General features: G+C 33.5%; 1 long non-coding RNA gene across 2 annotated transcripts; it reads right to left on the bottom strand.

The window, feature by feature from the left end:
• Positions 1 to 6,460: 6,460 nt before the first annotated feature.
• Positions 6,461 to 16,215, bottom strand: LOC128042372 (uncharacterized). Of its 2 annotated transcripts, none has more exons than XR_008197680.1 (2): positions 16,072 to 16,215; positions 6,461 to 6,791 (listed from the first exon to the last, which is right to left on the bottom strand). It is a non-coding gene; the product is annotated as an uncharacterized LOC128042372 (long non-coding RNA). The 2 variants fall into 2 exon arrangements; XR_008197679.1 differs by lacking the exon at positions 16,072 to 16,215 and adding an exon at positions 7,081 to 7,224.
• Between the last annotated feature and the right edge of the window lie 570 nt (positions 16,216 to 16,785).

The raw sequence follows: 16,785 nt of genomic DNA, 5'->3' as shown, positions 1-16,785 counted from the left end.
CCTTAGTGACAAAATTTGTATCCATATTCCACTAAAATCAAAGTCTGTATACTTGATGGTCTCTAACTTATCAAACCTATGATATGTAAGTATGTAATGTTTTGCTTTCTAAAAATAATGTATGAATGTTTGGTTGCTTTCCAATAATCCATACCTGAATTTGCTCAAATATCTACACAACATCCCAACAATGTACACGATAACCAAACTCATACAAACTTGACCATACATTAGACTTCACACTATTGAAATATAGGGAATCTTATTCATTTCCATAATCTCAAAATCATTCTTTGGGTATTGATTGAGACTATGCTTACTCCCACTGAACTTGTAATATATACAATCATTAATCAAATTCATCTCTAAACCGAATGAGGTAATCACTTGGAAAATATTGTAATACCACTAAAGAGAGGCCTACTTAAGCCCATAGATAGATTTCTTTAATTTGTAAATCATTGACTTTGCATCATCGAACACAGTTTTCTGGTTGCACCATTTAAATCGTCTCATCAATATTACCATTGAGAAACACAATCTTGACATCCATCTAGTGTAGCTCAAGGTCAAAATATGTCATTAAAGCCATTATAACTTTCTCTAGTGACCCTTCTAAATGGTATTAGTTTTTAAGGTTGTAGAGTTTGTTACTTAACTGTGAGGTTTTATGACATTGTCTTGATCAAGAGTTACTATTTGAATAATATCAAGTATAATAGATTGTTTCTCATCTTTATCAATAAAAACTAAAATAATGTGTTGAGGAATATCAACATATTCCTCTTCAAAGACAACATCCTTAATTCTCTCTCTCCTCTCATAAATTCAACATTCTTAAAGAATGGATTATTTGTCTTAAAAATAACCTTAGTGGTGGGACCATAAATTTTCTAGCCCTTACATATTTTAGAGTATTCAAAAAAATCAAAGGGATCAACAACACTATTGGACATAAGTAACACCCCACACCTGACTCAATCACTGAATCCGAGCGTAGGACATTGCACTATGTTGCCAAAGAAATTCGAATTTTAATCGCCAACAATACTATCAAGAAAGGAACTTATAAAATTCTTTTGACATTTTGAAAAAAATAATTTACAATCATTTATTGGTTTTTAAAATCAATCTAAAACACTTTAGAATTGGTTTCTAAATTATTGGAGGGGTCCGAGACCGAGTACGGGTCCTCAAGGGTCAAAACAACACAAAATAGGGGAAATACCATGCTCTGCCTGACTTGTATTGGTACAAGGTCCTTGCTACTGAAGCATAAAACATACTATCTGACTTATGTCAGATTTACTAATTTTACCCAATTCTAATATATAAATAAATTAGAGCACAAATCAACATAAAATAAATTAAAGTAGTAAGTTCATATGAACTTACATGGCAAAACAGCAACAAACGAGTTTTCAAGGACTAATCGACAATTTTTACTTTACCCTAATTATCTCTAATTTAGTCCAACTCTCAATCTATAAATTATTCAGTTAAATTTATCAATATCAAATATTTTATAACATTTCATGATATGCATAAAGCTATTTAATTTTAATTTTGAATACCCTTAAGTTTTGCATTTTATTCAATTTAGTCCCTAAAATCAAAATAGTTATAACTTTCAATTTTGAGTTTCAATTTCAAAACCAATCTCAATCACATCCTTTTAGGACCCTATACTATCTAATATTATATAAATTTCACACCAATTTTACAATTTATACACTTTGGTCCTTTTGAACATAACTAACAATTAAACTTTACAATTTAGTTCTTTTTCACATCTAAGCTTAAAATATATCAATTTAACACTAAATTATTCAAGAATTCAACAATGGAAACATTCAAAAACTTTAACAGTTTTACAAATTGGTACATGGGCTAGCTAAATCAAACTCTCATGACCTCAAAAACATAAAAATTATAAGAAAATGAATTAATTGCACTAACTAATTGAGGACAGAAAGCTTAAACTCTTGAAAGCTTTTATTCGATTGTGGTTTTGATGGAGAAAGATGAAGATGGAGGCTTCTTATCTTTCTTTCCACTTAATGGTTCTTTTATAGGAAAATTAATCCTTTAATTATACTTAATTTAATCATATTTTAATAAAACCATTTCTAATTACTTCAGTTAATTAATATATAATGCTATTGTCCCCTTATATACTTTAAAATAGGTCTATTTGCTATTTTAGTCCTTTGGTTAATTACAATTTAAGTCCCTTACTCTTTGACCAAGTAAAAACCTATAGCGATAAAATTTTTATAATTTAGTCCTTATACCCTAATTAAGCAATTAATAGGAAAAATTAAAGAATCATATTTTAATATTATTTTATGCCAACTTCGTAAATTGGGGTTCCGAAACCGCCTAATTTGGCACCACTAAAAATTGGGCTATTACAGAAAAACTAAATTACAAAACAATTAAAATTAGACAATTAACAATTCAATACACAAAAGTGGTCAGCTGATTTCCATTTTGCTTATTAGCCTTTGGATTAGGGATCTAAAAGGTTTAAACTTCTAATTGGTTCAATTTTACCTCTCAGTCACCATTTTACCAAATTAGACGATTTAGTCCAGTTCATCTCTCGGCCTCGCCAAACTAACTTAGGACAACCAAATTAGTGTTCGATAGGATCTCTTTTCGGTCTCACCCACCTAAATATTCACCTAGAGGCGTTAATTCTAAGTTTTGAAGTTTATTCAATTTTGTCTAGTTTTTACGATTTAGTCTCTGTACCAAAAACTAACCAAACAACATTTTCATCAATCGACTACCATAGATTTAATTGCCTAACACCATTATCATACAACCAATAACCTTACACATATTTAAATTATACATTCAAATAAGCGCAAGAATAGGGTTCAAGAAAGCTTAGAACTTTCTTGGTGGTTGCTTGAAGAAGATGATAGCAACAACAATGGAGGTGAGAAATTCCAACAAATTTTAGATTTTTACACTTTGAAAAGAAGATGGATTTAAACTATATTAAAAGCTTTGGATGAATGAAAATACAAGATGAAGTTTGAGCACCAAAATGCAAATAACACCAAGCTATAGTAGAAACTAACTAACTAACAACTAAAGCCAGAAAAATCTAAGAACTAAACCCTAAAAATGGTGAAGAAGGCTAACTACATAGCTAAAATGATGATAGAAAAAATAAAGACAAAGCTGGCTCCTTTAGTTTTCAGCCAAAAGTGGCTTTAACATTTGATTACAATCCAAAAAGGTGACAAGAATGCCCCCAAAAGTTGTGTTTTGATTGGAGATGATGTTGGAAAAAAGACTACCCTTGCAGCTATTTTCTCCCCATTAGGAAGCGGTGTCGTGATAGCAGGTTTCGGTGTCACGACACCTTAGACAATAGCAAACTCGTGGATCTTGGGGGTCTTGGTGTCGCGACATCCACTGGTTGGTGTCGTGACATCAATGGAGTTGGCCTCAATTTTTTCAGTTCAACACTGTCAGAGGTATCATGAACTTGGAGGCACAGTGTCACGACTTTGGCTCGGTGTCGCGACATCCTACCCTCGGTATCACAACTCCCACGACAGTAAGCTCCATGTTGATTTTGCGTTGAAATTTTGCATCCTCAAGGTGAAAGGACTTGGTGTTGTGACTTCCATGGCATCATTGTTGCGACACCCACTCTGAATGATGTTTTTCTTGAGGTTGGACCATTACCGTCTCTTTACACCAACTCAATCACATCGCACTGTTTGGCCAATTTGGGTCTCAAAAGGGGCAAAACTAAGAAAAAAATGTTTATTAATTATTAAAGTTAAAAATCGACAAAAACATATAAAAGCTACTTAAATTGCTTGAGAATAAGCTCCTCGAATTTATTGGAGAGCCTAATTTGACGTATTAAATCACGACAAATCATAAATCCATGGCATAAGTTGTTGCCAACAAATAACTTTGTTCAGTGGTGGCTTATATTAACCATTAAGGACTTTGGTTAATTGCTATTCAATTAATTGATCATTGATAACCATTTGTTCATTAATACTTAACCTTTACGATTAAGTTCTATGTCACTTAATAATTTGAAAATACAATCCACTTTTGATGTCTTCTCTGCGTTATAGCTAAATAATAACTTAATAACACTTGATAAGATGCTTAAATTCAAAAATTTAATTCAATCAGCCATCGAAGAGACGTGAGTGACAACATTGGGCATTTTAAGGTGCTCGACTTACATCAAGCTCATTCATTATCCATGGTTTATCAATGGTTAAATAACACATTAATACTTTAGCCTAATATCCTTTTAGGGACATGCTTAGTTCCCACTTAATTATCTCTATTTTAATTGCTTTACAATTTGATCCAGTACTATTTAATTAATAAGCCTCTGACCCGGTCCCAGTACTATTTTAATATTCTATCAATAATTTGAACTTTCTAATTCAATTACAACATTCCTATTCTATAGTTCCATACATGTTTTATAACTACATCATTTAAGACTTTGGATGACTTAGATTAATAAATTTGGTCCCACAACTGATTTTTTCAACACTAACGAAAATTGGGTAGTTACAACACAAGTTCTCAAATTTCCTTTTAGAGGCATAATCTAATCTCTTGTGCCACAATGAAGTCGAATTCTTAATGACTAATTTGTATTTCTTACCTATTATGGTAGTATGCAATGAAGCATTAAATGAAACAATAGTATTAAATAAATATAGTTCATCATGAATTTACATCAAAACACCCATAAAATTAAACATATATCCATATTAGATACCATCAAACCAATTTAATAAAAAATCATAATTAAATTTATAAAACTTTATCAATGATCTTATCATCAATACATACAAAATTTAAAACCATAATCTTTTATGAATTCAAGAAAATAATTGATGCATAATATTTTTGTAGCAAACTAATAAAACACTTATAACTGTTGGCACTTAACCGGTGCCTTCCCAAATTTTAGATTTGAGTTTTTTTTATTAAATTAAAATCTCGAATGCTGCAACAAAATAGGAATCTTAAGAATCAATTTGCCTTCAAAACACAACATTCAAAATCAAAGCTACATTAAGAAATTTGGATCTATAATTAATCAAAACCAAAAAACTTTAACATAAATTCCAAACATCGAACATATATTATTCGAAATCTCAAATCAATAATTCGAATCTATAACATCCTAAGAATGAGTCAATAAAAAATCGATTTATTTTCAATGGTTCGACATGACGAGGCTAGGATATACTACTTGATAGAATCGTAAAATTAATAAAAATTTTGATTTATTCTCAATTATTTGATATAACGAGGCTCGGATATACCACTTGTTAGAAGCTTAGAATTCTAGTATAAAACTTAAAACTGTAAATCAGGATCTGTTATGTCAGATCATCAAGAACAAATTACAAACAAAATTAAATGCGGAAGTGTACCTAAATCCATTGATATCTTGAGATTTTGAAATCTTATGTTTTGATCTTTTAAATCAACACACATTATTTTAGGGAGGTCTTTTCTGAAGATGAAATGTCAAAAAAGTTACGTGTAATTTAGGACCATAACTCTAATATATAATTTTTGCATACTAGCTTAATTTCTAATAAATCCGTAATTAATTGAAATTATTTACTAGAGTATCTATACATATTGAGTCCATACTTTTTTAATAACTAAAGCCCAATAAATTTTAATTTGGACTAACATTTTATGATAATAAAATATTTTTATTACATATGTGATGTTTATAGTAAAGTATTTTCGAATTCTGTGTGAAAATAAGTTACTTACAAGTTTTGAGGTTAAGATTTTGAATAGTGCCTCAAAACACATATATGGCGTGGTGACCTTAAATTTTCTCATTTATGTAAAAAAATAAAGATAAGATTCCATTAAGATATTTAACTGTATTTAAACAGTGACACCGCATCTATCATATAACGGCAAATAAAAATAAATTTACGTGTCTTTCAAAATGCTGAAAAGAATAATAATAATAGATGGCAAAATTTTTAATAACATATAAGTTATTCTTATGTTCATCTGTGTTTTTTATTCAGAATAAATCCGTGAATGATTAAAATTATCAAATAAAATTAATTTACATATTAAAATTATTAAAAGAAACCTGATATGGGAAATCAAACTTGATGTTGAAGACCACACATAATGGGGATGCCCACTATCGAATCAAAGATATGATTCATTTCGCCAACTTCAATTCCACCACTGTTTTCAATGAAATTGCTTAAAATATGATATTTTATGTGCTGAATAAATTTCTTTGATCATAGAATGGTTTGATTACGGTTTTGAAGTATTTTAAATAAATATTATTGTTTAAAAATATTTTTGAGAATATTTATTTTAAATATTTTGTAAAATAATAAATATTATTTAAATATTATTTAAATTTGTGATTATTTTGATATAAAATATATAAACTTAATTTATAATAAAAATCTTAAAAATAATTTATTAAGTTATTAATATTATGATATAAGTAATACTTGGTGTAATAGCCCATTTTTGCCCGGCCCATTCAAAATAAGACCAACCCAAAATCATAACATTGCCCAAATACCCTTGGCCCAATACACTAGGCCCTAAACCTAAGCCTATTACACCCGAGGCCAATTGTGTAAACCCTAGCCTAACTAGCCGATAGCCTCAGCGCCACTATCGCCCCACGCCACAGCAGCACCCGCGTATTGCGCACGTCGCCTTTGCACGTCGCGCATGTTGCCCCGCACGACACACTCCTTCCACGATCTCCATACCTGCGAAAACACAAATACAAATGGGAATACAGACAGAATGAAAGGGGAGGAAAAAAAGAGGGGATACAAGGAGGGATTGGATTTTTGTAACAAGGGTTAGAAAAATTCTGTATTAAAAAACATCAAAGACAATACAAAAGAGAAAGAAACAGAAAAGCAAAAAAAATATTTTTTTGAAGGTATCTCATTTTGTTTTTGTTTTTTTTTTTAGAATCTGTGGGATTGTTGTTCTTTTTCTTTTTTTTTTCTGTTATAAAACAATAAAAAGGGTAAGGTGAAGGAGACTTACCATTGCGAAGCACTGACGCCCTCCTTTCCTCTGTCCGAGACGGAGTTGAATGGGCGGAGGTCTCGAAGATGAAGCGACCGAGGCTGGGGACGGCGTTCTCCCTTCTGCAGATTTGAACAAAAATGCCTTTTGATTTAGGTTTTAATTTGGTTTTAAAATGTTTGCAAAAAAAAGGGTATTGTCTGGCCCAGTGATCTGCGCTCTTTTGCCCTTAATGGGCCATTTGCACAATTAGTCCCCTGTTCTTTGAGGGGTGCTTAAATCAGTTTTTTTAATTTTGGCCACACATTTTAATATTGTTTCAATTTAATCCATGTTGTTGCGCAGCGTTTGGGCGATTTGGATAAATTACCCTTTCGATCCTTCCCCTATTGTGCGCATTTTAATTTGCTCCTTTTCTCGTTTTCTATTTTTGAATTCAACCTTTAAATTCTGTTTATTTCCAAATTAATCCTTCAATTGTCATTTAAAGTTTTTTTTTTATTAATACTGTTAGATTGTTATTATTACTGTCTTATTGTTAGTATTATTTATTATTATATTAGATATTAATATTATTATACCTATATATATTTATACGCATATGTATGTTAATATATATATGTACATGTTTTAAATGGTTTTAAAATATATAAACGTGTCTTGTATATTTTATTATTACTATATTTTTCTTAGTTTTATATGCATTCGTACATATACATATGTTTTATGAATTTTATATCATTTTCATTTTTCCTTTTTAATTCTATATATATATATATATATATTTCTTTTATAATGTACATATTTATACACTATTCAAAGTTATAATAAAAGTATTTTTCGCATTTTATATATATATATTTTCATATTTTCATAATTTGCTAATATATTATGTCTATACATTTTATGTTTATTATTTTTAAAATGCATGTATATTTTATTATTGATTCATTTTCGTGATTTTTGTATACGTATATATGCACGAACATTTTATCATGTTTTTAAAGAAAATATATATATTGGTTACATCAAAGTATTAAAATCATTTTTTTTTAAATTTAAATATTTGGCAATCATGATTCTCGAGAAAGATCGTGTCCTAACTTACTGGATCGTGATCATTTTTCGATGAATTTAGAAACCTAAGTATTTATTTTACAATAAATTCGCAATTTTCAAATAAAAGCTTATTCTCGGGAATCAAAAATGTCGGGTCCTAACTTACTGGTCGTGACATTTCGTCATCTCGAAATAAGAATTTCTAAAACGAAAGGTGCTATTCGGTATTTGAAATTCTGAGAAATTGTGCCCTAATTTATTGGGTTTCGATTTTTCTTTATTTGATCTAAATAATCGAATACCCTTTTAGATTTAATTGTGTGAGTTTTAAAATCAAAAGACAAACTTAATTTTAAAGATTTAAAGATATTGTGCCCTAACTAACTGGGTGTGATATTTTATTTCTTTGAAATAGGAATGTTTATCTTTTTAATTCATCCTCGAGTTAAAATTTTTTATTTAAACTCTTTTCAAATTTTCGACATCAAGACATAAAATAATCAAATTTGGTACCGATTTTTGGGCGTTACGAGGGTGCTAACCCTTCCTCGTGCGTAACTGACTCCCGAACCTATTTTCTCAAATTTTGCAGACCAGAATTGTTTTTATGGTGAGCCGATCACACCTTAATAAATGATCGGTGGCGACTCCAATTTTTTGTTTTTAAAGTCGATAACTTATTTTTGTTTTCAAAAAAATGGTTTCGACAGCTTGGCGACTCCACTGGGGACGTTAGAGAGTCGAGCCATAAATTGATTAGTTCTTGTCTTTTTGTCGAAAAGGTTTTAAATTTGTTTTAAATCACAATTTCCTCTGCTGCATTCATTGGTTTTTATCATGATATGTTTGTTTAATTGGTCTAGGTTTGTTAGGGTGTTTGCATTTTACATTGCATGGATGATTTTACCCCTTTAAGTGGGAGTGAGAAACTAGTCCTTTGTGAGGTTTTCACCTCCGTGCAGGATAGTGGATCGCTTTCGGAATACATCTGTACCTATGTCTTCGTGAGATTTTCATCTCCGTGCAGCCATAGGGAAATGTATTCCCCTGAACCGAACTTGGTCCATATGAGCCTATAATGGGTGAGGATCGAGGAATCTGCTGGTTCAGGTACCCTTGCTCTAAAAGCCAAACCTCATATAGTGAACCTTAGGAACTCACCTTAGGTAAAATTACTCTAAACCTTAGTAGATACCTGACTAGGAGTTATTATTATTATTATTATTATTATTTATTGTATTGGATTTAATGTTTATACCTGATACTAACTTGTTGTGTTTTTCTTTGATTGCATGACATTATGACTGCATAGCATTTCATCCTAAAAGGTGTTGAATCACGTTCAGTTGCTAAATAAAGAGCTTGTCATAAGAAAATGGGTTTCTTGATAAAGTGGAAGATAATACGGCTGCCTAAATATATTCCGAGAAACACAATAAGGGCGATGAAAGAGTTTGTAACTTTACTTGGTGGCCCGAGGATTCAAGATGATTGTTTAAGAGCTTTCAATATTCCAACTTCCTTAAAAAAGCTAATGAGCATTGCGAGGATTGGTAGACAATAGATTGCGACTAGGATCAAGGAAAAGGAGATAGAGGAGACACCATTTTGAAGAATTCGAAAGGTTTATCTTAACATTCGGATGAAGAAGGAGAAGATGTCATCGCCTGGATTATGAGGGCAAAGACATATATATATCCACTTTATGTAAAGAAATTTGTCTTCTAGTAAAGTTTTCTAAATGGAATTGAATCAGAATCAACGTCTCTTTTATGCATTCATTTTATGCATTTGCATTGCATGACATCATATGCATTAAAATCCATTAAAAAGCCCTAATTGGTTAAAATCATTCCTCAGTTAATCTGGAAACCAACCAGCCAACCCAGCACCGTTACGGTACAAGAGCGAAATTAAAAAATATGGACCAAATGTTGGAAAAGCTCGAGCAGTTTCAAAAAGAAACGCAGGATCATCTTCAACAGCAAATGAAGGGACAACTTGAGAAGATTCAACAAAGTTTGATGGATAAAATGGAGGAATCACAAGGAAGCATGATGACAAAGTTAACGCGATTGTTGACTAAAGGAAAAGATAAGGGAAAGAGCCCTGTAACAAATATTGAAGAAGAAGGTGAGGATGGACTCCAGTATCCTCCAGGCTTCACTCCTCTACATGTGCAGCACCAAGCGGAAGTGTACCCCTGTAAATCTTCTGTTACGATTAGGCCCCAACAATTTCAGGCCGATGCTTCGAGGTCAATGAATTTCTAGGTCGGATCAGGCTTTAGTCTTGAGAATAATCCTACTAATCCTATTATTCCTGATTTCAATGAAGTAGTTGAAAAAGAGAGAACAAAAGAGGAATTACCAAAGCAATTGGAGGAAAAATGGAAGTGGATTAAGGAGAAATTCAAAGCAATGGAAACTACTGAAAAATGCCATGGGATTGATGCTAAGGATTTAAGTTTGGTACCGGATTTAGTATTCCCTTACAAATTTAAAGTGCCGAATTTCGAGAAGTATAATGGGACCAGTTGCCCTGAGGCCCACATTACCATGTTTTGTAGACGAATGGCTGGGTATGTCAATAACGACCAGTTATTGATACACTGTTTTCAGGATAGCCTCGCGGGGGTAGCGTCTAAATGGTATAATCAATTAAGCCGTGCTAAGATTAGCTCTTGGAGGGATTTAGCACAGGCTTTTATGAAGCAGTATGGACATGTGGTGGAAATGGTTCCTGATAGGATCACTTTACAAAACATGGAGAAAAAGTCGAATGAAGGTTTTAGACAATACGCTCAGAGGTAGAGGGAGGTGGCAGTGCAGGTCCAACCACCACTCCTTGAAAGAGAAATGACGATGCTCTTTATAAATACGTTGAAGGCCCCATTCATCACACATATGTTGGGAAGTGCCAAAAAAGCTTTTCTGACATAGTTATGAGTGGTGAGATGATTGAAAGTGCTATTAGGAGCGGAAAGATTGATGCTGGAGGAAATAACAGAAAGCAAGCCCCAAAGGAAAAAGAAAATGAGGTGAACAGCGTGAACACGTACAGCAAATCGATTACGGTGAATCAGCCAGGAAAGGTAGTTACTAATCAGCAGGGTTCATCAAGACAAGAATCAGGTGTGAAGTCAGGTACTGAGAAGCTCCAGTTCACACCAATTCCGATGTCTTATAAGGAGTTGTATCAAAGCTTGTTCGATGCGCATGTTGTTGCTCCTCATTACTTAAAACCCCCACAGCCTCCATACCCCAAATGGTACGACGCAAGTGCACAATGCGATTATCATGCAGGAATCACGGGACATTCTATAGAAAATTGCATTGCCTTTAAAAAAGTTGTTGAAAGGCTTATCAGTATGGGCGTTGTCAAATTTGACGATTCATCCAGTGCAGAAAATCTGCTACCTAATCACTTTTGATAATGGGGTGAATGTGATGCATGAAGAAGTGGTAGGAAACGTTCACATCAATGCCATACATGGAGACACAACTAAAGAAGAGATCTTGTTAGATATTCGCCTTTGTAAATTTGGGAGTGTTTTAATTAATTGGACTATAGAAGAAATCTCTGTGGTATTTAGAACTTACTTAGAGTAATGTTCAAAACACACTTGTTGCTTTTAGCCTAGAGGCAATGAGAATTCCATTGTGAAATAGGCTCATGTTTGAACGTCATTATTCTATGAATACATCTTTGCATTCATTTTTTTTGAGCTAATATTCTTTCATTCTTTTCGAATAATTCTAGATTCTTTCATTCTTCTGGATTTTCTTCCAAATCATTCATTCATTTAATTCATAATCATACTGTACAGATAGCTATTCATAAATTTATACATTCTTTTGTATATTCTTTGGTATTTATTATGGGCCCCCAGATATCAATGACATGAATGACACTGCTACAGATTTAGAATCTCCTTTTGAGTAAGACATGTGTTTAGAGGGATCTCATCACTTTGAAGATGACATAGATTGTAGCTTATCTCCAGACTTGTTGAGGATGGTAGAACAAGAAGAGAACGAATTTTACCTCTTGAAGAGACAATAGAGATTGTGATTTTAAGAGAATATGCATAACCGGATATACGAAGCAATACCTTGTTAAGTTACTTCAAGAGTTCAAAGATGTCTTCGTATGATTATACCAGGATATGTTCAGGTTAAGCACTGATATTGTAATTTGAGTAATTGCACAACGTTAAAAATTTACAGTATGTTCAAGATTCATATCATGAACGATGCAGTTAGAATTCTTTGTTGGGGCAATGCCTTCTTCTCTGGCTTATCCCGTTGAAGTCAAGTTGTCATTTTTCTGTATTCTTGTTGGACTTCATCCTAATTGAAGTGGAAGATCTTACGAGGAAGACCTTATCTGGAATAATATTGATTCTGATCGAAAAGGATGACCTGGACTTGCCTAATCTTATGAGTGCAGATTCAATTCAAAAAAAAAAACACACACACACACAAAAACAAAAAGAAACAAAAAAACTTCCACTGGGGCAATGCCTTTCTTTTAGCTTATTACGATTTTTTTCCATTGAAGGTGAAATTCTTTTTCTCTGGGTATTAGCTGAGCTGAAGTAGGATGAAGATTTAATCTCGATACGATCAGTTGAACTTAATTGAAGGAAAAAAGGCTAAAAGTTATTCGTCACGGTCAGATGTACCAAAAACGGATAATGCGAGCTTATAACAAAAAGATTCGTCCTAGAGTATTCCATGAAGGAGACCTGGTATTAAAAAAGATCATTCCTCTACAAAAGGATTTAGAGAAAAATGAGTGTCAAATTGAGAATGTCCTTATATTGTAAAGAAGACCTTTTTTGGAAGAGCTCTAATTTTGAGTGAGACGGATAATAAAAACTTGTCTAATCATGTAAACTCGGAATCAGTTAAGAAATGCTTCGCTTAAAAAAGGAGAGGACCAAGGTAAAAACCCGCAAAGGACACTTTGAGTCACAAAAAAAATGAAAAAAAAGATGTGAAAAAAATAAAAACGGAAAAATGAAAAGTGAAAATGAAAAAGTAAAATGGAGAGGCTAGGGTGAAAAACCCGTAAAGGGCGCCTTAGACCAAAGGGGATTTGAGTTGAAAACCCGAAAAGGGCGACTCGAATTTTGATCAAAATGGGGCATGCGGTGATCTTGCTATGCTTGAACCAGCAGGAAAGGGTACGTGATATCTTGGAGCATTGACAGAGTATTGTAGATCTTCTAAGCACATGTCAAACTCAGAATGGTCTTCAGAAAGTTTGTACAGAGAAGTTCAAGCTACGATATCTGGGGCACCTAGTCTTTATACTGTTTATATTTGCTTATTCTTGGAATACTTCATTCTTTTTCAAGATACAAGTCAATTTCTCTTTTATTCTCAATATTCTTGATAATTTATTCATTGCAAGCTGTGCTCTCAAATCAATTCTATTTTACCTGTCATTTTGTTCTTTTTTGCAAACGTGTTGCATTAGAATAATGATCAATGGACTAATAAAACTTTCACAAGGGAAGTTTTGCATATTACTCTAGAAGTTTCTAAATAATACAGTAACCTGAAACAGGACTATTGTTTAGAAAGCACCAAGTTTAAAAGGTTGAAATATCTCGGAAGGAAAGGTCTAAATTGAGACTATCCCTTCAGATTTTGTTGTCATGACATTGATTGAACAAAGTGACAAGATGTCGTGTTGGTGACAAAGCGTCAATGAACAAGTAAGCAATAATCACCAAGCAATAAAAATGGGTTTATTTGGATAGGAGAATCCTTCATTCATGCATAGACATTTGGTATGACACCCTGAGATTGGTATGAAAGACCAAAGTGCTTCATATTTTGCATCCTTGAATTGCGATAGATGAGGATTGAGAAAAGACCAAATTTTTCTACCCTTGGGTTACAGCGGGAGAAAGATAGTACAAATTTTACGTCCCAATGGATGAATCTTTGAGGTTTACAGTGGGGGGTAATTTGATCAAGCGTTTCTTTGGAGATGTGATCCGAACAAAAGACGTTGTAGCACGTCAGTGATACGACTTTAATAAACTTCGAGTAAGGACAACCTAAGCGGGATAATTTTCGAAAAATAAAATCTTGCATTCATACAAACACCATTCACACATGTCTAGTTAGGAGCATTTGATTCATTTTGATCATGCCATCCTAATCATTAGGCATAATTAGGTTCATTATACAGGTCATGTTCCTCGGAGAACAGATCGGTGAAATCACAAAGCTTTGCCTCCCTGGGTTACAGCGGAGCAGGTTGAAAATAACAGATCTTGCCTTCCTACATCGACAGCGAAGAAGATCGAAGATAGTAATTCTATCTCCCTGGTTGGCAATGGAATAGATTGAAGATTACAGATCTTATCTCCCTAGGCATTAGTGGAGTAGATCGAAGATGACAGATTTTACCTCCCTGTGATTATAGTGGAGTACATTGAAGCCAGTAATTCTACTTCTCTGGGCAGCAGTGGAATAGATTAAAGATTTCAGATCTTATCTCCCTAAGTAGTAGTGGGGCAGATCAAAGATGGTGAATTTTACCTCCCTGTGGTTATAGTGGAGTACATTGAAGCCAGTAATTCTACTTCCCTGGGCAGCAGCGAAATAGATTGAAGATTTCAGATCTTATCTCCCTAGGCATTAGTGGAGCAGATCGAAGATGGCAGATTTTACCTCCTTGTGGTTACAGTGGAGTACATTGAAGCCGTAATTCTATCTCCCTAGTTGGCAGTGGAATAGATTGAAGATTACAGATCTTATCTCCCTAGGCATTAGTGGAGTAGATCGAAGATGACAGATTTTACCTCCCTGAAGTTACAATGGAGTACATTGAAGCCAGTAATTCTATCTCCCTGGGCAGCAGTGGAATAGATTGAAGATTACAGATCTTATCTCCCTAGGCATTAGTGGAGTAGATCGAAGATGGCAGATTTTACCTCCCTGAGGTTACAGTGGAGTACATTAAAGCCAGTAATTATATCTCCCTGGGCAGCTGTGGAATAGATTGAAGATTACAGGTCTTATCTCCCTAGGCATTAGTGGAGTAGATCGAAGATGACAGATTTTACCTCCCTGAGGTTACAGTGGACTACATTGAAGCCAGTATTTCTTACTTCCCTGGTAGTGTAGTGGAATAGATTGAAGTCATGACGGCGAATCTTGTTTCCCCGACATTGCAGTTAAATAGATTGAAAACCCAAATCCTATTTCATTGTCGTTGCAGTAGAGTGGATTGAAGCACTAGTTCCTATACCTCTGAAGATGCAGTAGGAAGGAATGAGGCTATTTAAAGAAGAAGAGAAGCACCAAGGTCCGGTATGACCGGGCAAAATTGGGTTTTTTAGTCTTTGCTCTGTTCCCATTACATGACAACGAGCAAAGAGGGGCAGCTGTAATAGCCCATTTTTGCCCGGCCCATTCAAAATAAGACAAACCCAAAATCAGAACATTGCCCAAATACCCTTGGCCCAATACACTAGGCCCTAAACCTAAGCCTATTACACCCGAGGCCAATTGTGTAAACCTTAGCCTAACTAGCCGATAGCCTCAGCGCCACTATCGCCCCACGCCACAGCAGACACCAGCGTATTAAGACGTCGCCTTTGCACGTCGCGCATGTTGCCCATACGACACACTCCTTCCACGATCTCCATACTGCGAAAACACAAATACAAATGGGAATACAGAGCAGAATGAAAGGGAGGAAAAAAGAGGGATACAAGGAGGATTGGATTTTTGTAACAAGGGTTAGAAAAATTCTGTATTAAAAACATCAAAGACAATACAAAGAGAAAGAAACAGAAAAGCAAAAAATATTTTTTGAAGGTATCTCATTTTGTTTTGTTTTTTTTTAGAATCTGTGGGATTGTTGTTCTTTTCTTTTTTTTCTGTTATAAAACAATAAAAGGGTAAGGTGAAGGAGACTTACCATTGCGAAGCACTGACGCCCTCCTTTCCTCTGTCCGAGACGGAGTTGAATGGGCGGAGGTCTCGAAGATGAAGCGACCGAGGCTGGGGACGGCGTTCTCCCTTCTGCAGATTTGAACAAAAATGCCTTTTGATTTAGGTTTTAATTTGGTTTTAAAATGTTTGCAAAAAAAAGGGTATTGTCTGGCCCAGTGATCTGCGCTCTTTTGCCCTTAATGGGCCATTTGCACAATTAGTCCCCTGTTCTTTGAGGGGTGCTTAAATCAGTTTTTTTAATTTTGGCCACACATTTTAATATTGTTTCAATTTAATCCATGTTGTTGCACAGCGTTTGGGCGATTTGGATAAATTACCCTTTCGATCCTTCCCCTATTGTGCGCATTTTAATTTGCTCCTTTTCTCGTTTTCTATTTTTGAATTCAACCTTTAAATTCTGTTTATTTCCAAATTAATCCTTCAATTGTCATTTAAAGTTTTTTTTTTTTATTAATACTGTTAGATTGTTATTATTACTGTCTTATTGTTAGTATTATTTATTATTATATTAGATATTAATATTATTATACCTATATATATTTATACTCATATGTATGTTAATATATATATGTACATGTTTTAAATGGTTTTAAAATATATAAACGTGTCTTGTATATTTTATTATTACTATATTTTTCTTAGTTTTATATGCATTCGTACATATACATATGTTTTATGA

The sequence above is a fragment of the Gossypium raimondii genome, chromosome 7 (genome assembly GCF_025698545.1).
Source record: "Gossypium raimondii isolate GPD5lz chromosome 7, ASM2569854v1, whole genome shotgun sequence".
NCBI classification, from domain to species: Eukaryota; Viridiplantae; Streptophyta; class Magnoliopsida; order Malvales; family Malvaceae; genus Gossypium; species Gossypium raimondii.
Note: the sequence above shows the minus strand (reverse complement) of the source record. Positions and strands in the feature narration are given on the sequence as shown.